The 24982-nt window shown below is 33.4% G+C and overlaps 1 protein-coding gene across 3 annotated transcripts in view; it reads left to right on the plus strand.

The window, feature by feature from the left end:
* The window catches only part of NAALADL2 (N-acetylated alpha-linked acidic dipeptidase like 2), a 1144210-nt gene that overhangs the window by 159574 nt on the left and 959654 nt on the right, over nucleotides 1-24982 (plus strand). The window contains exon 3 of one of the 3 annotated variants that reach the window (XM_045851218.1): nucleotides 6067-6175. The exons of the other annotated variants lie outside the window; for them this stretch is intronic. The gene's annotated coding sequence lies outside the window, so the exon portion shown is untranslated. The remainder of the gene's footprint in view (nucleotides 1-6066; nucleotides 6176-24982) is intronic. 3 annotated transcript variants of the gene reach the window in all.

Here is a 24982-nt window from a genome sequence, read left to right on the forward strand (position 1 = left end):
GTCTGATGACCCACATATTGTTTTTTCAGCAACACACATTAAATTGACACTCCTTATTTGTCAGAACTTTATATACTTGAAGAGAGGTATTTCTTTTGCACCCTTAGTTTCTAGGTCTAAAGGCTAACCCTACTTCTTACAACCATCTCACACTGGCCTTGCTTGCTAGACCATTCACTATTCTGCACACATTTCTGTGGACATACTTGAATTTGTCATTGACTTCCCAAATCTGTGTGGTTTAATTGCACTTCGTTTTCTTTGTATCATTCTAAAATGCTGAATCAAAACCACTGTGACATAAACAATTATTAATTTCTAAGGTTGATACAATGCTTAATTAATGTTAAGAAGCTCTGCTATCACAGGAAAAATATTCTATAGAAATGTAAATCATCATTTAATAAAGATCCAAGGACAGAGCCCTCTTTTGTAAGAAATAATATAGCATGTAAGAAAGTAGTAAAAGGAAGTGGTCATTGAAAACACAAGTATGTATTGGTATTTGCAGTCATATTCATTTTGCATTAGACAGTTTGCAATCTTAAAAATATGTAGATATTGATTTTAGCTAAATTACTTAATGTTCTTTTCCTAGAGAAAGTAGTTTTAATGTATTTAATTTAACATGAAGAAAACATGAAGTTAAGTGAAAAATATTGATTTGTTTAAGTGTGTGTGCCCTAGTTCTAATGTCAGGTGCTATTAACTTTATTATTTGTTAAACTCATCATATGACAGATTCTGGTCATTACATATTATTTTAGTTAATCTTCACAATGCAATTATTGCAGTTTTTCAACAGAAAATTGATGTCAGAGAAGATAAGTAACTTTCTCAAAATTGCATTGAAAATAATCAAAAGAACAAAGTTTGAATTCAGGATTTTGAAACTCCAATGCCCATGCTCCTTCATGAAAATGTTGTTCGCTTACTGTGCACATATCTATGTATTGTATTAGTTTCCTAGAGATGCCATAACAAATACCACAAATTGAATGGCTTAACCTAACAGAAATTCATTCTTTTGTAGTTTGGAAGCTAGATGTCCAAAATCAAGTTGTTGGGAGTCTTGATTAGTACTGAAGGTTCTGGTAGAGATTTTGTTCTGTGTCTTTCTTTAATCTTCTGGTAGTTGCTGTCAATCTTTTACATTCCTGGCTTGTAGATACATCACTCTATTCTCTAATTCTGTCTTCACATAGCATTCTGTCTGTGTCTAAATTTCTCTCTTCTTCTGCAGATACTAGTCATTGGATTTAGGGGACACTGTGATCCAGTATGAGTTTAATTTACCTTGATTACTTCTATAAAGACCTGTTTCCAAATAAGGTCAAATCTGGAAGTACCTGGAGTTAAAAGGTCAACATATCTTTTCAGAAAAATGATTTAACTTGCTACCTGAACATATGGGAAAATACATAATGTACACTCATTTGTATAATATTTGGATATAGTTAGCATGGATTAGCAAAATAGTATTATCAATACCAGAAGTTTCTAAAGTTAAAAATAACCTTTGATAATTTACTATCCCAGGGAATATGTCTATGTAGTAATCATAGATATGATGCAATTGCCAATGATAAGAGGATAAACCCAAATTATTTTCAGTAATTTTCAAGCACCAGAAGTGAACATTACAGTCTTAAGTAATTACAATTATTGAATCATTACTCCTGAAACAACTACAATATCTTTTCTAATTTAAAAATAACTGTACTCCAACATAAAATTTATTATCATATTTAAGAAAGTCAATATCTTTATAGATAATTGCCCATGAAGAGTGGCTTAAAATTCATGTCTTCTTACTGTCATTAAATGATTTTAGTTATGTTTAATATTTTCTCTCTTTAAATAAACCAACATGGAAACACAGCCTTTATTAGCACAAATACACATCATGTATACAAATTTGATTTATCTGCAACTGCAGAACTACAGCCACAATTCCTGTTTTTCTTTATAAAGAATATTTAATTGTGCTTAAAAACACATACCATAAAATTCACCATTTTAACCATATTTAAGAGTGCAGTTAAGTAGGGTTAGGTGTATTCATGTTGTTGTACAACATAACCTCTTGCACTTTGTCATCTTGTTAAACTAAAACTATACCCTGTGACAAACAACTCCCCACTTCCCCTCTTCCCTGCCACTGGCAACCAGCACTCTGCTCTCTATTTCTACCAGTTTGACTACTTCAAATACTTCGTATAAGTGGAATCATACAGCATTTGTCATTTCATGATTTGCTTATTTCCGTGGCATAAGGACTCAGATTCATTCATACAGCAGCATGTGACAGGACTTCCTTATTTTTTAAGACTTAATAATATCCCATCATATGTATATACTACACATTCTTTATACATTCATCTGTCTATTCACATATGGATTGCTTCCACCTCTAGGCTGTTTTGAATAGTGCTAGGACATAGATGTGCAAATATCTCTGTGAATTATCTGATATGTGTATATACCTTTCTGAAGTTTTAATCTAAGGATGTTTGAAACTTTCTTACTGACTAAGGTAAGCCAAGAGTAAACTGCAATTCCGATGTTTTCAGTCCTTTTGTAACTCTGCTTCCCCAGCACAATGTGTTTCGATGTTCACTTCTTCTCTTCACCACATCGGATAATAGCTCAATTTTGGCACTCGACTCTCTAGCCTCAGAATATGGCCATTCCTGTAAATAGTTTTAAAATGGAACAAAACCGAACATGTCAACAAAAATCTGTCTGCTCAAAGGCACTCTGTCTAAAGATGCAGTGAAATTTTAGTGATTCAGTCAACATTCAGTACGTTTTTTGAGGGGCCTACTCTGGGTCAGACTCTATTGTTTGGTAATGGAACAGTAAATATATCAGAAAAAAATCCCTGTCATTATGGAATTTATATTTCCTTGAGATATAAGTATATATGACAGTGATGATGATATTGATGATGATGATTATGAGGTATCTGTGTATTCTATTTCAGAGAGAAATACTAATGAGAAAAATAGAGGAAAACAGTAGGAAGTATCAGGGAGGATAATTTTATATGGGGTAGATAACAAAGGTCTAACTGAGGTGACCTTTGAGTAAAGATCTAAAGGAGGTCAAAGAGTGAGCTATGTTTTATCTGAGAGAAGAGCCCTCAGACTGTGAGAGCAGCAAAGGCCAGAGCCCTATGGTGAGAGAAGCCTGGTGAGGAGGTCACTGTGACTCAACAGAGGGGTGAGAAGTAGAAGATAGTGGAAGCAAATAAAGGCAGAGGGGGCACGGTGCTTGTTGGTCATTTTAAAGACTTTGGCCTGTTTGCTAAGTGAAACAGAAAACTGTGGGCTTGTGACCAGACTAGTGTGACACACTCAGACATATGCTTTCACAGTCACTGTGACTGCTGTAAAGGATGGTCACTCTCAGTTAATGATGTGTGGATTACTTTTTTAATGAAATAAGAGGAGACATTTCGACATATGAGAATTAGTCCAACAGAATATTTTCTGCTGGAGGAATTTCAACATATATCAATTACCAGTTGCTTTACAAGCCTACTTTATGTTGTTGGAATTATTCGTGGTGGTTTACTAAAAGGTAAATGATGTTATCTTCTTCCTTCAAGAAACAGTTTAACTCTAATACAAATTTAGTTTCATAAGAGAAGAATAAATAGTATGGGATTTGGAAGAAGAAACATTTGATTTAAGCTGTGGAATCTGGGGCTGCTTCATAGATGGGAATATATTTGACTTAAACCAAGAAGGCATAGTAGAAAATTGGCAGATTAAAAAAGGTAGAGAGACAGGCATTCAAACGAAGGCACAAAAATGCCTTTTTGTTGAACATACTGAAAATACACAAACACTGTGATACTGAGTGTCCTTGTTTCACAGGAAACGTTCTACTTTTACCCAAATGCTCTCATGCCCTCCTACCCGCCGCCCCCCCCCCCCCGCCATGTATTTCAACATAATACTGAAGAGGCAAGTGACCGGGCTAATGAAAGAAAAGGGTTTATTTTTTTTCACTCTCATGCCCCACTACTTCCTAGTTCACCCCACTAGCTTTGTCTCTAATACTTGTCCTACTCCTGTCACTATACGATTCAATGTATGACTTGAATGTAACACATAAATATGTTATTATTTATGCTTATATCTGATTTGATTTATTTTTTAAAGGGTGAGCATTTTCCAAATTCCTTAACTATAAAAAAACTTGTAGGGGTTCTCATTAATTTTTGTTTCCTCTGATTTAGTAATCCTGGACGGGACAAGTTTCTCAACTTAGTTACATTGTAGGTTACATGCATGATCAATACTTGACTGAATGCAGTTTGTTAAGACGTGATTTAACTTTCAGTCTACCCCTTTCTTGTTTTATTGATCTTTGCTATGGATTCATAAAAAGGCTGTAAATTTGTCTTACCTTTATTAAACAGTTCTTAAATATGTAAAGTGGTTTTCAAGAGATGGTTTGTTCATTTAATGACTTTTGGAAAGAAGGGTTTTATTTTTAAATGTACTATTTAGCGGGAAAATACCTCAGAAGCTTTGAGATTATTTCCAGTTCCAAAGAGAGTCTATTTAAGATGACATTTGCACTTGAGAGGTGCTGCAGAAATGGGTTCATCTAGTTAACCTTCATCAGAATTGCCATCCTCTTCTTTAATTCTATGAAACAACTGGTAAAGGAGAAAATGTTAATTAGGAAGCTTTTCAAGATTAATTTTTTTCATTCTCAGAAAGTGAAGTGTTCTCCACTTTCCATGTTAAATAAGGTTCCTCGCTTGGCAACATGGGCTTTGCTGCAGTAATTGTATGCTCCCAGCAAATACTCGATGGTGGAAAAGACAAGTGCAAAAAGCAATTTTTGTAACAGCCAACCAGAACAGCCTGTTCTATTCCCAATAAATTAATGGATTTAACCTTGCAGCTGTAGCAGTGTTATTATGCAAATATTCCCTGAGTATTATGAAAGCCAACTGATTCTCTATAGAGAAAGTTGTTTCTTTCTCCCTGAGAATTCTAAGTGACTAGATAATTGACACATTGTATAACCATGTTAAGTAAAGAAAAAAAATGTTTTCAGTAAATCTACTGAGTTTCATTTTATGTTCCAATGTTTTCAGCAATTTATAGAGGCTTTTACTTAGAACAATACTATTTAGCACAGTAAATTCAAGTGTCCACAGACAACCTCCTAGAAAAAGAAGGAATAAAAAGTATTGTATGGCTCTTTACTTTGTATTATGTTGCTTTTAGTTCATGCAGAAATTAAAATTTCTTTCAATATAGTTCAAATGTAGTGGTCTGCTCATGCTGAATGTCTTTGAAGCAGTCTATTTGTGTTCTGATTTGTGATGGACTAGAGAATCATGCACTAATTATTTGATCAAGCTGTTAGCCACTTTGGTTTTTACAGCTGATCTTAGATTTATACCACATGTAAAACTCTTGCAGTTGAAATTCACTCTTGGTAATTGACCAGTTGTGAAGATCACTCCAAGTGCTCTTCACTGGATTGAAGTTCTATGGCTAATTAAGTCTTTGATGATTGAAAAATATTTTAAAAGAGAAAGCATACGAGTGGGAACATTGATAGCTTCATTGTGGTAAAGCTCCAGTCAGTTGATGGGAAAAATGATGGTCCTGGGAAATAGTTCAGCCATTTTATATGAATGACTGCATATCTTAGTTTTGGTTTTAATATAGCCAATATTCACCTATGTGAGCTTTATATTATTAAGTTATATAAAATCAGTTTTTGCAAATGTATCCCAAAGTTTTTGTAAACCATTATGGACATATATATATATTAAGGATTGTAATTACGGTGCTAGTATAATGGAAAGATCACTAGAATTGAAATATGAAGTCCTAGATTTTGTTTTTGATTTTTTTAACTTCTCAAAGATCTTTTCTTCCTCTATAAATAGCAATGCCTGAAAATAGATTTAAGTTGGACAATATATGTAGAAGAGCCTTATAAAATTTACATCACAATAAAAATGTATTATTATTCCTTGATGATACTTTTTTAGTCCTCACCCAAGGGTATGTTTATTGCTTTTAGAGAGAGAGGAAGAGAGAGAGAAAGAGAGAAAGAGAAAAAGAAAAACCACCCATTGTTTGCCTCCTGAACGGTGTGCAAGCCCCAACAAGGGATCAAATCAGCAACCTAGGTATGCTGCTGGGAAGCAAACACATTGCTTCTTGGTGTACAGATGATATTTGAATTGAGCCACCCATCCAAGGCTATTCTTAGTCTATATTTACAGTCACCAATTTTAAGCAAAACATTTATATGCAATCATTTCAAGTTAATAATTCCTACATTTGCATTCTAAACAAAATATTTTGACACCTTTGTTTCTGTTTTAAACCTTTTATCAAGTATGTCACTATAGTAATATGTTTACAACAACTAATAATAAACCTAATTTAATAAGTATAACATTACAACTGCTTTTTAAAAACTCTGGTATATATAGATTTGTCAAAATTCTTGATTCATGGCACAGTCATAATTTGTCATACATACCCTTTATGCTAGCTATCTATCCATCATTCTTTCTGTTTTATATTTTTATAATATCCTGAATACATTGTACATACTAAACTGTTGCTTATGTAAATGCCTCTCTTCTACGGAATCTCTCTGTTTTCCCCTAGTCCTGCAATGACTTTGCCCTGAATTTGGTATTTGTCATTTTTTGCTTTTAATACTCACGGTTTGACACATGCATTTGTCCATAAACAATATATTTAATTTTGCATGCTTTTGTACTTTATAATCAAGTTGAATTACCTCTCTTGGGACTTTCTTTTTCATTCAACATTATATCATTTTGTCATTCATATTATAATAAAATGTACTTTTACATACATCCCACCTTACTTATTAATTAATGTGATTAATTTTCACAGCTATATTATATTTCATCATGTGAATATACCATTATTGGTTTACTTATTTCTTTGGTTAATGGCATTTGAAGTCTTGTTTGTGGTATTTTTTTGGTTTATTTTCTTTTTTATTTCTAATGTAGACAGTGCTTATATACAGTCCATTCTCATTCATGGTAGGTACTTTTATAAAGTCGACTAGAGGACTGATTCAACCAATACTAAATCATTGCCCCTGGAGGAAACACAGGACTAGGTTGCTGGGAGCCTCTGGTCACACCATTTGCCTCCATCACTTAATGCCGAAGCTCATTTTATGTGTTCCTGTTTAAAACCAACTTATGTAATGGATATTGTTAATTCATTAATGTTGAACTCATGGCCGATTGCAATGTAAGTCATGACTGAAGCTTATGTAACACATGCATTTTCTCCATAAAGTCCCTTTACAGTTTCTTCTTCTTAGGAATACCAGACAGCACTTCAGCTCTACACTTTGGGGCCATTTTAAAGAGAAAAATCACACACACACACACACACACACAGGCAAAAAAAAAGTGGTATTAAATAGGTCACAAAAAGGACATGTATGTATGAGAGATGAAATAAGAAGCCGAATGTCTATTTGTTCATATCAGCTGGAAATGTGCACATAGGATTATAAAAAATTTTATCCCTCTGCACATACATACATCTTGAAGTGACAACAAAAGCATAGCAAATTACAGGTAAATTTTAGAGAGTAGGTGAATTCATAGACACAAACCCACAATTTAAAAGGTTAGATTGTATGTCTTTTACTGAAGTGCTTCTCAAACTCTAAGCTGGTAAATGTCAGATTCCTGAGCCCACCCCCTGAGCTTCTTATTTAGTAGGTTTGGAGTAGGGCCTGAGAATTCACATTTTTAACTAGATTTTTGTTGATGATGATAATGCCAGATCATGGAACAGATGCATTTTGCAGAATTTTTTTTTAGTAAACAGATAATAACAATTCTCTAAGGTATTTACCTTCCCGGAATTGCCAGCTCAAAATTTGTGCTAAATTGCTAAGTCACACTCTTGCTTACTTTTAATTTTACAAATTTTCCAAACTTGCTGTACAAATTTACATTCCATAACAGCAGTATTATGATTATTTCATATTATTACCATTATTTATTATCAGAATTTTTCATTTTTCCCAGTGATATGATTTTTATTTGCATTTCTTTAATCACTGAAGAAGGTGAACACCTTTCCAGTATGTTTTTGCCTTATATATTTCCTTTTTTGCAAAGTACCTGTGTGAAACTTTTGCCCATTTGCCATTGGATATGTTGGTGGGCTAAGTTATGTTTGTAAAGGAAGTGCATACATGTTTAGACCCTCTTTATTTCTAGCAAATTTTGTTTGTCATATATTCTAAGTTGACAATTCCTTTCTGTTATAATATCACAGACATAATCAACTTTTGATGCGTCTACAAAGTAAGCTGTCACTTTGCTATTTATGTGAAGATTGTCTACTTTTTTTTAAGACCGTTTCTCTCTGTCCTTCACAGTTGCTGTACTGTTTAGATATGAATCTGTTTATTTATACTGGGTAGACTTCACTGAGCTCCCTAAATTTTTGGTTAGCATCTTTGATCAATATTGAGGATTCTCATTCCTTACCTTTTCTAACATTGCTTGTGTTCTGTTCTCTCTCTCTCCTCCGTCAGTCCAAAATAACTTTTAACTTTCTCTCTCCATCCTTTATCTTAATTTCTCTTACATATATTCCGTCTCCTTGTCTCTCGATGCAGCATTGTGGATAACTTCTTCATGTATATCTTATAGGTCCCTCTTCAACTTTATCTAAAGAGCTATGGAAACTTAAAAATTTTAAATAATTTTTAAAAAGATTTTATTATTCATTTTTAGAAGGAGGAGAAGGAAGGGAGAAAGAGAGGGAAAGAAACATTGATGTGTGAGAGAAACATCGATCAGTTGTCTCTCCCACACACCCAACTGGGGACCTGGCCTGTAGGCCAGACCTGTGCCCTAACCCTCCACCTGGGATACTAACTGGCAACCTTTTGGCTTGTGGGATGATGCTTGGCCCACTGAGCCACACCAGTCAGGGCTGAAACTTATGAAATTTTAAATTTCATTATATTTTTAGTTCTAAAATTTCTGTTTGGTCTTTTCATACATATACCGATTCATAATAAATTTTATATATTTCTACAAACACAATTACTTTATTTTCTGTGACTGGCAATGCTAATTGTAAATTACATGTGTAGATCACACTTGTGACTCACATTATAGCATTTTTGCTGTGTGTAATGCATACTTCTTGCCCAAATTTTTAGGAAAACATAAGGATGAGCATTATACATGGGTATAATAATGGGTGTAATAATCTCATGTATAATGAGCACAAAAACATGGGTGTGAATTATACACAGAAAAATACATTTCTATTGGTTAAAGCTGCCCTAGCAATTTTGCAACTTTCTAGAGTCTAGACTAGACCATGAGGTGAAGGAAGAAGACTGAACTTTGGGAACCTATAACCAAAGACCTGACCTGAATGAACTCGCCTGGACTTTTTAAATTTGTGACGGAACCCTCTGTAATGTAGCAGAGAAGAAGGTGGAGGAGACCCAGGTAGTGGAGTAATAAACACGTATCCAAGTAATATACCATCAGGTCATGGTAAATGCTATAACAAATAAAGTAAGCTGCGGTAACAGAGAAGAATTGTATCACTGAATGGGTAGTTATAATAAATTGTTAAGGGAAGATATATCTGGTGAGGGGAAATTTCAGCAGAAACTAAATAAGGTGAGGGTGAAGTCATATAGCTGTTCATTTGACGATAGAATAGCATGTGCAATAAAGGGATATAAGTGTACTCTTAACAGCAGAGCTAGCAGTGTGAATTATAACAGCTCATGAGGGAACATTCTGGCACTAATTATTACAAGTGAAAATACATAAATTTTTGCCCCACAATCACACCTTAGAGATTCTACCCCATAGAGAAAAGCCATTAAGTACATTAATATTTATTACATATGTATACTGATGACTACTGTGGCAGTTTTTTTAAATTTAATCTTTATTGTATTTTCCCCCATTATTTAGTCCGCTTATACCCCCTTCCCCTAGCAATCACCACACTGTTGTCGATGTCCATGAGTCCTTTTCCTTTTTGCTCAATCCCTCTACCTCCTAACCTCCCTGCTCCTTAGCTGTCACCCTGCTCTCCATCTATGAGTCTGTCTCTGTTTTACTTGTTAGTTCAGTTTGCTCATTAGAGTCCACATATGTGTGAAATCATATGGTATTTGTCTTTCTCTGACTGGCCTATTGCACTTGGCATAATGTGGGGCATTTACACATTGGAATTCTACTTGACTATCAGAAAGGAGAAGATTTTACCCTTTGCAACATTATGTATGACAGCACTATTTTTAATGGCAAAGACTGAACATGAAGTAAATGCCTATTAATAGAAGTGGAGGGTGGAATAAATTAATATACTATATCATACAATATACAGACACAAAACATGATCTTTAGACATCATTATTAGTATCAGAGAGGTCCATGTGGCTTTTTTGAGTCAAAATATGAAGATGTAAAAAGCTATCTATTATTATTCTATTTATAAACAAACAAAATGCAGAATATATCCCTACAAATAAGTGTATACATTTAAAAATAAATATATATCTAACTTTATCACCACTGAGAAAAATAATGAGATTTGTATGTTGGCTTACTAATATAAATCACTGACGGTGAGAGGATCAAACCAAAAACAGGCAAGAAAATATAATGTATTATAGACTTTCATGATATGTTCACATTTATTCACCTTGGTGAAATTGTATATACCATATAAATACAAAAATACGTATCAACATTCTTCTATTATGTCTTAGATCTTTAGATGATGTGGTCCTTGATGAAAAAGAAAAAATATAAAATAATATATTTGATTGGTCACATTTGCTCACTGGTATTTAATAAACTTAAAATAAATAATCCACTGTCCACCCAAAGAAAACCTACTATCGCCACCAATAAATATCTTGTTCACTTTAGGGAAAACAAAGTAACAAATATATTTATCTAAATAGCCCTTAGAATAAAGAGAAATTTGGAATAATGAAAAGCAGAAGACATTACAAAAAATACCTTGCAGTTAACACAGCTAAAGCTATATGGAGAGAAAATATATAGGCATAAATATTTATTTTTAAAAAAGACTGAACACAAGTAATCTGAACAGTCTAATTAATAATAAAACTAAAAATTTAAAAAGCACAAAATATTTGATAAAAATAAAACTAAATAGATAAGTGTATAGAAATGATAAAAATAAAACTTGGTACTTTGGACATATTAATTCAGAGACTAATAATTTCAATTATTGTTTGTGTCAAATTATAAGACACAAAAAGAAAATGTATAGTTTGGATATGAAAAGTGCAGAAGAGGTACAGAAGATTTCAGAATAATTATGAGATTATAAGATATTTATATAATAATGTTTGAAAATTAGAGATACTGCAAATTTTTAAAATTCTAAATAAATAAAATGTTAGCAAGTCAAAAGATATTGGACTAATTAAAGGTCTAGTAGTATATGTTTCAGTAATAGTAATGCAAGGATAAATTTATATTGGAAAATGAGAAAATTAGAAATGCATTGGTATAATCTATTATAACATCAAATTAACATACAGAACAAATACGAATTTATCTATAGAAGTTGGGAAGCATTTTATAAAATGTATGAACATATTTTTGAATTTGAAAATATAAGTACAAAATTAATTGAGAAGCTACCTAAATATGATAAAGATTTTTGCTAAAAATCAACATTAACTTCATTGTTATAGCTACATATTGAAGAATTTGCAGTCATAATTGGGAAGGCTAAAACATGAAGATCAACCATTAACATTTTTATTCAACATTATTTTTTAGGTTGTTGCTAATGCAATTGCTACACACACACACACACACACACACAAAATATGTGATATTAATAATGGGAAAGGAGAGAAACAATTGGTATTTGAAGATGATTCAATAGTATGCCCGGAAAACTAATACCAGGTTAGAACAAATAAACAAGTAAAGGAAATTGATAAAAGAAAAATATTAAAAAGTATATATCTTTACTATGGTAACCCTTTAAAAATTATAATTGAAAATAAAAATTTCATTTATAAAGAGAAATAAAGTTATAAAAACTTAAATTACAAATGGCTCAGAATCAAAAAGTTTACTATATTATATTGTTAAAGGATAGAAAATAATGTGAATATTTATAGATTCTTGAATGGTATGAAAACATTTTTTTCAAAATGAAGTGATCTAACACTTGAATTAAAATTAGTCCCAAATTTTTATGGTGACATATGGTCTCGTGTTTTGGAGCTTAAGAAAAGTAGGGAAGGACACAGTAGACTTTTCACAACCATTACTTAAATCTGGTGGAAATAGAAGGGGTAGAGAAATGCTATGAATGCTTTATACATCGCTGTGCTGAGTTGTTTCTCCATGCTTTTCACTTTTGTCAAAGTATAGTAGCATTTTGTTGTTCTTGTTAAGTATGCATGAGCTTTGGATGCAGAAAACTTCTATACTTGTCCATGCTTATTCTTTATTTACTAGCTCCATTTCCTTGGGAAATTTGCTTTACCAATCTAAGCCTCAATTTCCTCATTTTTAAAATGGGGATAATAATGGTTATTTCCTCTATGGTTGATGTGAGGGTTAAATAAACTGTATGAGTATCTAAGGGCATAGATTAGCAGAATGTTCACTCTTAATTACTGGAAACCTTTCTGTCTTATATAAAAGGGGCCTCATTCTCATGGTGCTTCTTGTCCAAACTATTTGTTTAATAGTTTCTCCCAGGTAGCTATGGTGTAAGGGGAAAGGTGTCAGGTTTTAAATGCGTGAGCACTGAACTTAGTTAAGTTGAAACTGGCACATTTCTGCATAAGTAATAATGTTTTTTTAAATAGTTGATGGCCATGCTATTATTTAGCTAATTTTCATAAATGTTTATTATAGGCAGCCTGACAAATTTATATTTGTGACCTCATAAAATAATGGCTAAACCAATGAAGTTGCAAAAGTTGAAATTTTGCTGTTTCTTGACTTACATGGGGCCCGTAATATTCCTGGCCTGACCAGACATTTATTTAGTGAAAAGATACATTATCATAGTACCTCCTGGTCATCCAAAATGGTTGATGAAATATATCCTTGGAACTATGATTCTCATGCATGAAGATGGATAGAAATCATCTTCAGATCATGGACGCTAGCACATCATTTAACTTCATTTTATCGATGTGTTTTAGTTCATTTCCAAGATATTTCATTCTTGAAGCACACTAACAAAAACTAGGAAGATAACCAGATATGGTTACCTACTGACAGATAATGTGAACAATTTTAATAATTAAATCTCTTCATAGCAACTTCTTTTATAATTTTTAGAAGTGTTATGAAAAATGGGGAGGGACAAGCAAAGAACAAGAACAGAGGACTCTTGGGCATGGACAATGGGGGGATTGGCTGTGGGAATGGAGGGTGATGGGGTAGGGGAGCACAATGGCGAAAAGGAGGGACAACTGTAGCTGAACAACAATACATAAAAATTCTTTTGAAAATTGCTTTTATTTCTTTTTAGTAGATTTAAATCCACTTTGACTAAATCATATGCAATATATATTTAGCCTTTAAGTTAATATTCCATTTAAAAGAACCTCGACATTTGAATGGAAATCTATTGTCTTTTAAGTCCAGTCTTCCAAATTCTAGTTAAACTCATGAATACCCAGTGCTAGGTGGTAGCCGCCACATGTGGGAAACTCTTGCTCTATGCCCAGGCATGTTCCAATCTCTCTTGTCACCATGATACTCCCTCCCATTCAAAAGGGCACTATTTTAAGTACATTTGTTTATTAATTTAATTGCTTTGTTTGTTGTGATGGTGGTCTGAAAACAGTTATTCCAGGAAGGAGTCTTGACTTTGCCCAATGTTACTGTTTTACAATTTATTTGACTACTACCCTGTGACAAAATCTGTCGTTATTATAGTTTATTGCATTTCTCTTATTTTATTTTCAATTTGAAAGTCCAAACTCAACTGGCTATGACTGCTTCTGGATATTTTAGTCATGCTATATTTGAGTCATGCTCAAAATTGGTGCTCCAAAAACTGAAAATGCACACAATGGCTTGGAAAGTAATATGATGAAAATACATGAATTTTGGTCATGAGATTTTTTAATAAAAGGATGTAATAAATAATACAAATAGAGCATTCATTGAAGAATTTTTTTCAAAAGATTTTATTTTATTCTATAGAACGGTGAAGGTGGGGAGAAGAGAGGGAGAGAAACATCAATGTGTGGTTGCCTCTCACAGTCCCTCAACTGGGGACCTGGTCTGTAACCCAGGCATATGCCTGACTGGGAATTGAACCAGCAACCCTTTAGTTCACAGGCCAGTGCTCAATCCACTGAGCCACACCAGCCAGAACTGAAGAAATTTTTTTTAATGCCGAAACCAAATGCTGTAATTATATTAGTGAAGAAGGACATAGAACCCATATGTCCACTTTTGTATATCTTACATTCTAAAATGGATACTAATATCAATTAGGCAAACCACACACACACTAAACAAACAAACAAACAAACAAACAAACAAACAAACAAACAAACAGAAGCAGGTTTTCTATGGCCCGGTGTGTATGGGTAGGGCTTAACTCAGAAGAGAAAAGTGTATTTCAGTCAGAGGGAGCAGAATAAGTAGGAGGCACTGAGCAGCTGAGAGAATGCTGGCCCAGAGAGACAGGGGGCAGCAGGGAGACAGATGGGAGAACGAGGTGGGCCTGATAGCCTTGCAGAAGGCTACAAGTCAAGGAGAACCAGTGCCTGGGACAAAAAACTCAATGACTGTTAGATTCCTTCTTTTTGTCAATAGTTACCTGTAATCAGTTAAAATTATCTGGGGTTTTTTATGTAACACATACATATCTTTCCATATATAAAAATTTAAAACAGAATTTTAAATTTATGCTGATGACTAAATAGGGCATAATCACTCTATGAGGTATAAATTTAGATGTCCCTTAATTCATTCCTTTTTTTCTCTTAGAAACTCAACAAGAATTTTTGCTAACCAGTTCAAGATGAAAACAACGCTTACTTTTATATTAAAATTTATCAATCTCTTCATGGTATCAACAATATGATTATACATTGGATATCATAGTAGAATATTAAATTAATTTCCTCATTTTAAAATTAATGACTGATTTAATTTTAAATATTGCCTATAATTAATTTTCACAGCTCATAAAGATACTGGACATCTACCAAATTGCATTTGACTAATCTCTCCTGTTACTGAGTACAAGAATTCCATGGATATTAGCAGCAAGAGTTAGTAGGCAGTGAGGCTTCAGAATGCTTTCAATCTATCATGCAGCGGTTCCTCAATTCCTTCTCAAAACAGCTCCTCCCCAGTGTTCTGCTCTTTGTTATTAGATGTAACCTCTATGTAGGATGTTGCAGTTCTGAAATTGAAGACAATTATTATCTTGATAATTTGGTATACTCCTGTTGTGAGGGGGTATACCATTTAAACATCTCAGCATCAGTTCATTGATTTTGTTGAGGGTCAAAGTTAGAAGCATCATCAATAATCTCAGTACAACATAATGCTATGCATAGTACAAAGTTTAAATATTTATTCACTGAGTTGACTCTTACAATGGCAAAGGGAAAAGCACAGTTAATAGGATAATAAGTACCTATGGTCATATTTAAGCAGATTTAGCATGTAGACTCGTGATATTTACATGTCCTAATCATATGTTTGGTTTCTTTTATTATGTATAAGCATGAGAAATCATTTTCTATTTTAAATGCTCTATTTTATTATTACAATGACAAATATTATAAAACAAATACTAAATTTTTTAAAGGTATTTTACTAATTATGGCATGCCTACTTGGTATTAGACTCTGAAAGAAGCCCAAATGCCCATTTAAATAAAAAATTCAAGATAACTGGAAATTTAACCAGAGGTAATAGTGACCAAATTGAACCTATTTTAACACCTTATCTTTGGTTTTTGTATGCTTTTTAGCATTATACAATAAAAAAATGTCAAGATAAGAAGGAAAAACAAAATTACAAGATAGTAACAAATAGTAAATTAACTTTAATTCCATAATACAATTATGATTTATATATATTGATAAATTTATAGAACTGCAATAGATAGGTAGGTAGGTAGATAGATAGATAGATGATAGAGAGATATGTGTTGTGCATGCAATTAAATATATTTTTTTAACATTCTGGATCCATTTGGTATTCCCTGAAGTTTGCCTTGGTACTATAAGAATGGAAATATATAAGTAACTTTTACAAAAGAAATGGTAGTTCAACTTGACAATTCTTAATCTTACTTTAACACTAAGACCAATATTCATCATACTGTGCATTCAATTTAAAGTGAAAATGAAAATCCATTTTTTTGAGCTATAGAGTGTTCAAAGCTCAGGTTGTTTAAAATAGCTTAGATTTTTAACATTGTATTAGAAAGAGTTTTCAAAGAAACATTTACATTCATTTCAATTTTTAATTTTTGTTAGGTTTCAATGTATTACATTTAGGAAATACATAGGCTTTCATTTTCTCTCTCTCATATGCAGGTACTTACTAATAGAATTTTGCCATTTCTGCCAATAATTTTACATGTTACAAATCACACATTTTCTTTATACATAAGTTTCTTTGTATATACTAGGTGCATATTTTTTTTTCTAAAAATAAGGTCTTGAAACAATAAATGACATAAATTATAGTTATTGAACCCTTATGCATTATGTTTTTATTGATAGTATTTGGGGAGATTCAGCTGGTTTAACTAATAAATATTACCTTTATTTGATCAACACAAATTACAGATTAACTGCTTAAACAGTTATTCAAACTTCTTAAAGGAATAAGTAGCCATAAACCCCTGCAAAATATCAGTTTGCAAAGATATGTGTGATTCATAAGTTAAGGTCATATATTCATTGACACTGTTCCTACTGGAGTCTGTTAACCCTATCATAAAATTTAATTCAAGTATTGTAAGCCACTTTGTTTAACTATATGTAGCCATAATAAATATAATTGAGTTACTTTAAACTATTCAGACTTCGCAGTTATTTTAAATATCTTCACTTAGATTAGTGAGTTTTTTATGTATTTTCAAAATAAGCTATAATCAAATTAAACTGTGTTTCATTTTCTGTACTTTCCTGAGACTAATGTGGCAGCTTATTGAAGAGAAATCATCTTTTTTTTATTGTTGTTCAATTACAGTTGTCCCCATTTCCCCCCATTGCTCTCCCCTGCCCCACCCACCTTCCCGCCTCAGTCAGTCCCTAACCTGTTGTCCATTACTATGGTCATTCATACATCTTCCTTGACTTGACCCTTCCCCTTCTTTCCCCTGTAATCCCCCTCCCTGCTCCCCTCTCTGGTCACTGCCAGTTTTTCCCAACTTCCATGTCTCTGGTTCTATTTTGCTGATTTGTTTTGTTCATTAGATTCCACTTATAGATGAGATCATAATGGTATTTGTCTGTCACCACCTTCCTTATTTCACTTAGCATAATTCTGTCTAGTTCCATCCATGCTGTCATGAGTGGTAGGAGTTCCTTCTTTCTTCCTGCTGAGTAGTACTCCAATTCTAAACATACCATGGTTTGGGGATCCACTCATTTACTGATGGGCACTTAGGCTGTTTCTAACACGTGGCTGTTATAAATAATGCTGCTATAAACATTGGGGAGCAAAGGTTCTTTTGAATTGGTATTTCAGGATACTTAGGGTATAATCACAGCATTGGTATCACTGGATCAATAGGCTCTTCCATCTTTAGTTTTCTGAGGAAATTCCATACTGTTTTCCACAGTGACTACACCAGTCTGCATTCCCACCAACAATGTACTAGGGGTCCCTCTTCTCCATATCCTTGTCTACACTTGCTGTTTGTTGATTTGTTAATGATGGTCATTCTGACTGGTGTGAAGCAATATCTCATTGTGGTTTCAATGTGCATCTCTCTGATGCTAGTGATGTTGAACATCCTTTCATATATTTATGTGCCCTCTGTATGTCCTCCTTAGAGAAGTGTCTGTTCAAGTCCTTTGCCCATTCTTTAATTGTAGTGTTTGTCTTCCTGATGTTGAATCATATGAGTTCTTTATATATTTTGGAGATCAAACCCTTGTATGAGGTATCATTGATGAATATGTTTTCCCATACAGTTAGTTGGTTCCCTTTTCATTTTTATGATTGGGTTCTATGAATTATAGATAGTACCTGGGATATGGCAGTTATGTATTGATTAAATGTGTAGTCTTTTAAAATTCAATACACATTTCTGAAAAAAATATTAGGAAATTCTGAATGGAAGTTTATTGTCTTATTTTGTAAGGAGCCTGACTCAAACCAACAAGCTCTATCATATTTAACATTGAGACATTAGGTGAATTCCCATTAAAGTCAGTAAAAAAGACAAGAGTTTTCATGTCTCCTGATCACTGTGAAAAAGTAGATTTTTCAAAAAAAATTTGCTTTTACTTTTGCTCAAAATTTTTTTCTTTTTGTTTTATAAATAGTTAGAGGAGACAGTGTTTTGTGGGGCAAAAAATTAATTTCAGATTTTGGATCCAGTACTGGCTGGCTGTTTAATCTTGTCCAAGACAATTAATATGTTATCTTTAAAATCTAGTGAGTCACAACATCAACAACAAAAATCTATCTTATGATGTTGTTACAAGAGCATCCTGAGGAAAACACTTTAAAGGGCAATATTAGATTTGTGATGATTATTAACACTAACAGAAAAAAAGCATATTACTTACATTTTGTCAATTTTGAACCTGCTTTATTTCTCCCTCATTAACTGTACATTCTCTTCACCCATTTTTTAGTATTCTCTCCAGATATGCTTCATCTTCTAGATTCTCCACCCTGATGGATTTTTTGTTTATTTTATTGATTATGCTATTACAGTTGGTCCATTTTTACTCCCCTTTATGCCCCTCTGCTCTGCACCCCCTCCTCCCTCCAACATCCCCTGCTTAGTTTTTATGTCCATGGGTCTTACATATATGTTCTGTGGTTTCTCCATTTCCTATACTATTCTTAACCTCTGCTTGTCTATTTTGTATCTACCAATTATGCTCTTTATTCCCTGTACCTTTTCCCTCATTCTCCCTCCTCCCCCTCCTCACTGATAACCCTCCAAGTGATCTCCATTTCTCTGATTCTATTCCTGTTCTAGTTTAGATTAAAGATAAGGAGAGAATCTTAAACTCAGCAAGAGAAAAGGAGAGAGTTACCTGCAAAGGAGTTCCCATAAGACTGTCAGTTGATTTCTCAAAAGAAACCTTACAGGCAAGAAGAGGCTGGAAAGAAGTATTCAAAGTCATGAAAGGTTAGGACCTACATCCAAGATTATTCTATCTAGCAAAGTTAACATTTAGAATGGGAGGGCAGATAAACTGCTTCCTAGATAAGGTCAAGTTAAAGGAGTTCACTTAGCTCTTATATGAAATGTTAAAAGGACTTATCGAAGAAAAAGAAGATGAACAAAACTATGAACAGTAAAATGACAAACTCACAAGTATTAACAACTGAACCTAAAAATCTACCCTGATGTTTTTAATAGTGTTTTCCCTGTGTTTCGAATACCCTTTTTCTATGATCTCTGTTCATAGAAAAGTAGTCCTCAGCCTTCCAGATAACTAACTGTTCCATCTTCTAACTAGACAATATATTTTTTTTGCTTATAATGGAGCTTCTCACATTCTTCTTATTAATTACAGCCTTCAGTGTCTGAATCCCTTGCCTCTCCAGAATAATCTGAATCAGCATTGTGGACATCACCAGGTATCTTGTTAAAAATGCAGAATCCTAGGACACACCCCAAACCAAGATCCCTGGGTGATTCCCAAGCACATTACAGTTTGGGGGTGGAGAGAAGGTGAAGACAGAGCTTCTCTTTCTTGCCTTAGTACCCCCCACAAGGCTCTGCATCATCCAATTCATTGCACGTAGTAGGTATTCAGTAAATAGGTGTTGAGTAAAACTGAGTTTCATTTTAATATTGTGAAGTGAGGAAAATTTGGTTTTAGAATGGTCAGATATTAGGAAAGGGCATTTTAAAGTCAGAGCAAGAAGAAGGCTATTCACCTGGCTGGCATAGCTCAGTGGATTGAGTGCAGGCTGGGAACCAAAGTGTCCCAGGTTCAATTCCCAGCCAGGGTACATTCCTGGGTTACAGGCCAGAACCCCCAGCAACCGCACATTGATGTTTCTCTCTCTCTCTATCTCCCTCCCTTCCCTCTCTAAAAATAAATAAATAAAATCTTTAAAAAAAAAGAAGAAAGCTATTCATTATTGAAGCCCCTCACATCAACTAATCAATATTTCTTGATCATCAACAACTACTGTACTTTTTCATGCATAAAATATTAGTATGGATCCTTGATCTTATAAAAGAAAAGATCTTCAGTCTAACCTTCAGCTTTAAAGAATTCATTTAGATAGCTGAATCAAAATGTGGTTTGCTTTGTCCTTGTTGTAAATATTTAATATATGCTATTAGAAGTCATGGCAGAACTTTAAGGCCTTGTGCATGCAAGAATGACTGGTAAATATCATGATGTGATTTCATTAAATTATTTAAACAGATCAATTCATCATTTGTCTTGGTTTTTACTAAAGTGTTGAAAGAACCATAAGCAACAATTTCTCATTTACAATTAAAGTAAGACAATTTTGGAATGTAAGATAATTTTTTCTGTATGATTTTAAATCAATTATGATTTTTTTCTTCCACACTTAAAAAGATTCTTGGGGGGTAAAATTCAATTAAAATTTTAAAAGGGTTAACAGTACCATTAATTCATTTTACCTGTCTGTATATGCTAATTATTGTGAGTTAGCCCATCTCTAATTGTAGGTAGTTTCATTGCCTAGAAAATTGCAAGTCTGCTCATTCTTGCTATAAGTTGATATGTGCTTAGGGAACAGAAACTAATTTTAACATTAGCTGAAGCAAAATGTTATTAGGACAGCTAATCTGATAAAAAAACACCCCAGGCAAAAGTCCCTTTTTTTGTAATGTAATGCTATTTTAATGGAAATGGCCTTTTTATGAAATACAAGTGACAAAGACTTGAATAATGCCTGTGAGATTTTTATTTAATTTTGTGTTTAATAATTTGTTAATAAAGGGAGAGCAGGAGCACTTCATTCTTACGATTTTAGATATGGAATGGATTTTTAAAGTAGAATTGTAATGTAAACATTCACTTTTATTTAAAATAACTTTTTTAAATAACAAACCTAGGCCCTAAATGATCTTCTTAAAAGGTGTGTGTGTGTGTGTGTGTGTGTGTGTGTGTGTGTGATGCCAACTGTAAGTAGAAAGGCTCTGGGAAGGATGTCATATTTGTAACGTTTGTCATCACTGCTCTTTTCCATTCAGCAATTTTCCTGTATTCACAGATTTGTGCAACCGTCATCAAAATTGATTTTAGAAGATCCTTAGCACCCCTTCTCAAAAAAAAAAACCTGTAACAGTAGCAGTCATTCTTTATTTCAACCCCCAACCCCAGCTTACAGCCACAGGCAATTGTTAATGCACTCTCTGTTTCTATACATTTGCCTCTTCTGGACTTTCCAACTCAGTGTAATTGTGCAATATGTGTCTTCTGTGACTGTCTTGTGACTGGCTTCTTTCACTTAGCATGATGTTTTCCAAGTTTTTCATGTTGGAGCATGAATCCATTTCATTATTGTTTATTACTGAATAACATTCTGTTGCTGTTAGGTACATTTAATTTTCCACCCATCATTTGGTGGCTATTTGGGTTATTTCCACTTTCTGGCTATTATGAATAAAGCCGCTATGAACATTTGTGTGCCAGTTTTTGTGTGAACACATTTTCATTTTTTTAAAGTATATTCTGGTAGCTAGGAATGGGATTACAGAGTCTTAACTCTGTTTACCATTTGAGGAGCTGCCAGACTGTTTTCCAAAATATTTCATCATTTTATATTCTCACCAGCAATGTGTCAGAGTTTCAATTTCTTCATATCCCCTCCAACACTTGTACTTATTTTTTTTTTTTGATATAGCCATCTAGTGGGTATGAAGTGGTATATAATTCTGGTTTTCATTTGCATTTCCCTCAAGGTTAATGAACTTTTAATATGCTTATTGGCAATTTGTATGTATTTGGAAAAAATCTATTCATATTTTTGCTCATTTGTTAATTGAGTTACTTCTTATTATCGAGTTTTTAGAGTTTTAGATATGTATAAGTAATCTGAATAAAAGTCTATTATTAAACATATGATTTGCAAATATATTTCCTAGTCTATGGGATGTCTTTTCATTTTCTTGATGGTATCCACTGAAGCACAAAAGTTTTTTTTTAATTTTAATCGAGTCAGATTTATTTATTTGTGTCTTGTGGTGTCTGTCATATGTGAGAATACATAGCCTGATCTAAGGTCATGGAAATTTTTTCCTGTATTTTGTAAGATTCTTATCATTTAAGCTCTTACATTTAGGTTTATGATACATTTTGTTTTAATTTTCGTGTATGGTGTGAGACAGGGGTTCAGCTTTATTCTTTTGCATATGAATATCTAGTTTGCTAAGACCATTTGTTGAAACAAATTTTCTTTCCCTATTGAATTATCTTGGTTTCCTTGTCAAAAGTCAACTGACTAAAACTATACTTCTAATTCTATTCCATTGATGTCTGTATTTACCCTTAGGCCAGTACCATGTAGTACTAATTTACAAAGTCTGTAACTTTGTAGAAAGTTTTGAAATTAGGAAGTATGAATCTTCTACCTCTTTTTTTCCCTAAGATTGTTTTAGCTATGTTGGGTACCATGAATTTGTGTATGAATTTAGGATCAGCTTATAATTTCATAGGGATTTCATAGATACTACATTGAATCTTTAAATTAACCTGAGGAATAGTGTCATCCTAACAATCTTCACAGTTTTACTTCATAAATGTAGAGTGTCTTTCCATTTATCTAGATATTAATTTATTTTTAGTAATTTTTGTAGTCTTCACAGAAAATATGTTTATACCAGTTTTGTTAGAATTTGTTCCTGTGTATTTTATTATTGATTTTTAAAAATATTTACTGTATATGCTGTCTTTTGTTGACTTCATTTTTTACTTTTTAATTTTTATTGTAGTAGAGAATTTAACATGAGATCTACTCTCCACAAATTTTTAAGTGTTCAATCAGTATTGTTAACTATGTGCATAGTGTTGTGCAGATCTCTAGAACTCAATAATCTTGCATAGTTGAATATTTACACGCATTGACTACCAGCTCACTATTTCCCCTTCACCTCCTCCCCTGGATACCACCCACCATTCCACACTTTGCTTCCATGCGCTTGACTCTTTTAGGTGCCTCATGAAAGTTAAACCATGCAGTGTGTTCCATTGGTGGCTAGGTTGTTTGCTTAGCATAAAGTTCTTAATGTTCATTCGTGCTGTAGCATGTGCCAGATTTTTCTTCCTTATTAAGGCTGAAAAATATTCTATTGTATGTATACAATATTTTTATTTATTCTTCTGCTAATAAACTTTTAGGTTATTTTCGTATCTTAGCCATTATGAATAATGAATATAGAAATGCAAATATCTCTCTGAGATCTTAATTTCAATTCATTGAACAAATACCCTCAAATGGGATTGCTGGATCATGTAGTTTGTTCTCCTCTTACTTATTTCTTTTGAGGATCCTCCATACTGTTTTTTCATAGTGGCTGAACCATTTACATTCCTGTCAATAGTGCACAAGGGATCCAGTTTCTCCACATCCTCACCAGCACTTATTACTTTTTGATTTTTGATAATAGCCATTCTGAAAGGAGTGAGGTGATATCTTATTATAGTTTTAATTTGCATTTCCATGATGATTAATGATACAGAAAAATCAATACAAAACCTATAAAAATTATATGGCATTGTTTTACAGAAGTAGAAAATTATAATTTATTAAAGATTTATACTCAATTTAAAAAAAAGATTATAGTTATAAGCTGTATTTTATGTTATTACTGTTATATATATAACACTAATATATCCAACAAATCCAAAAATAGATGGTTACAGTTATTACTTTATTAATTTGTTAGCTTTTAGAGGTGCTGAAAGATAAAATGAAATTACATCTTTATAGTTTTTGTTATATTAACCTTCTTTAACATTTCTTTTTCTGTGGATTCAAGTTGCCAACTGGTTTGGTTTCCCTGGGATGATAATCATTTAGTAGGACTCACGTTGTCCCTTTCACCGGCCTCTCTGTTCATCTGTCTCCAGAACACATGCAGCTGTTAGGCTCCAGTAATTGCAGGCATAGTTTTTGAGGCTGGTCTCTGAGGTTATTCTGATTCAGATAGGGCTATTTTTAACTGTCCTTTTCCTCGTTCTCTTTAATAAACTATTTGGCATATGGTTTGGTTTGTTGCTTCCTTGAAGCTGCCAGCCTTCTCTTAATTGCTTGCCTCTAAGGATCCATTGTTTCTGACAGCACCCATTAGGCTTGAAATTCCCCATACTCTGTTCAAAATGAAGTCAGTTTCCTTGAGAGAGCTTCACATCACTCTGTTTCAATGGTCTACCTCTTCCACCAGACAAATCTCTGAACAATTCCTCAAGAGCTAGGCTAGGGTCAAGCGGCCTGATCCTCTTGGAGTGTTATCCCTGCTGTAGAAGCAGAGTGCTCTGGGGGACAGTAGCCTTTGCTCTTCTTGTCTTATCTGCCAGCATAGAAGTTCACCCTACAAGTGAGCTGAATCAAGGCTGATTGGGTTAAGGCAGTCCTGGCCTGTCATACCTGTCAATAAAAACTCTGTGTCATGAGTGGGGACCGGGTGCAAAAGTGATCCCACACGTTCTTAGCCATACTTGCCTGGAATTTAGTCTCTACCATGCAGAGCGGGAG

Source organism: Phyllostomus hastatus, unplaced genomic scaffold (assembly GCF_019186645.2).
Source record: "Phyllostomus hastatus isolate PE091 unplaced genomic scaffold, TTU_PhHast_1.1 phas_contig_86, whole genome shotgun sequence".
Lineage (NCBI taxonomy): Eukaryota > Metazoa > Chordata > Mammalia > Chiroptera > Phyllostomidae > Phyllostomus > Phyllostomus hastatus.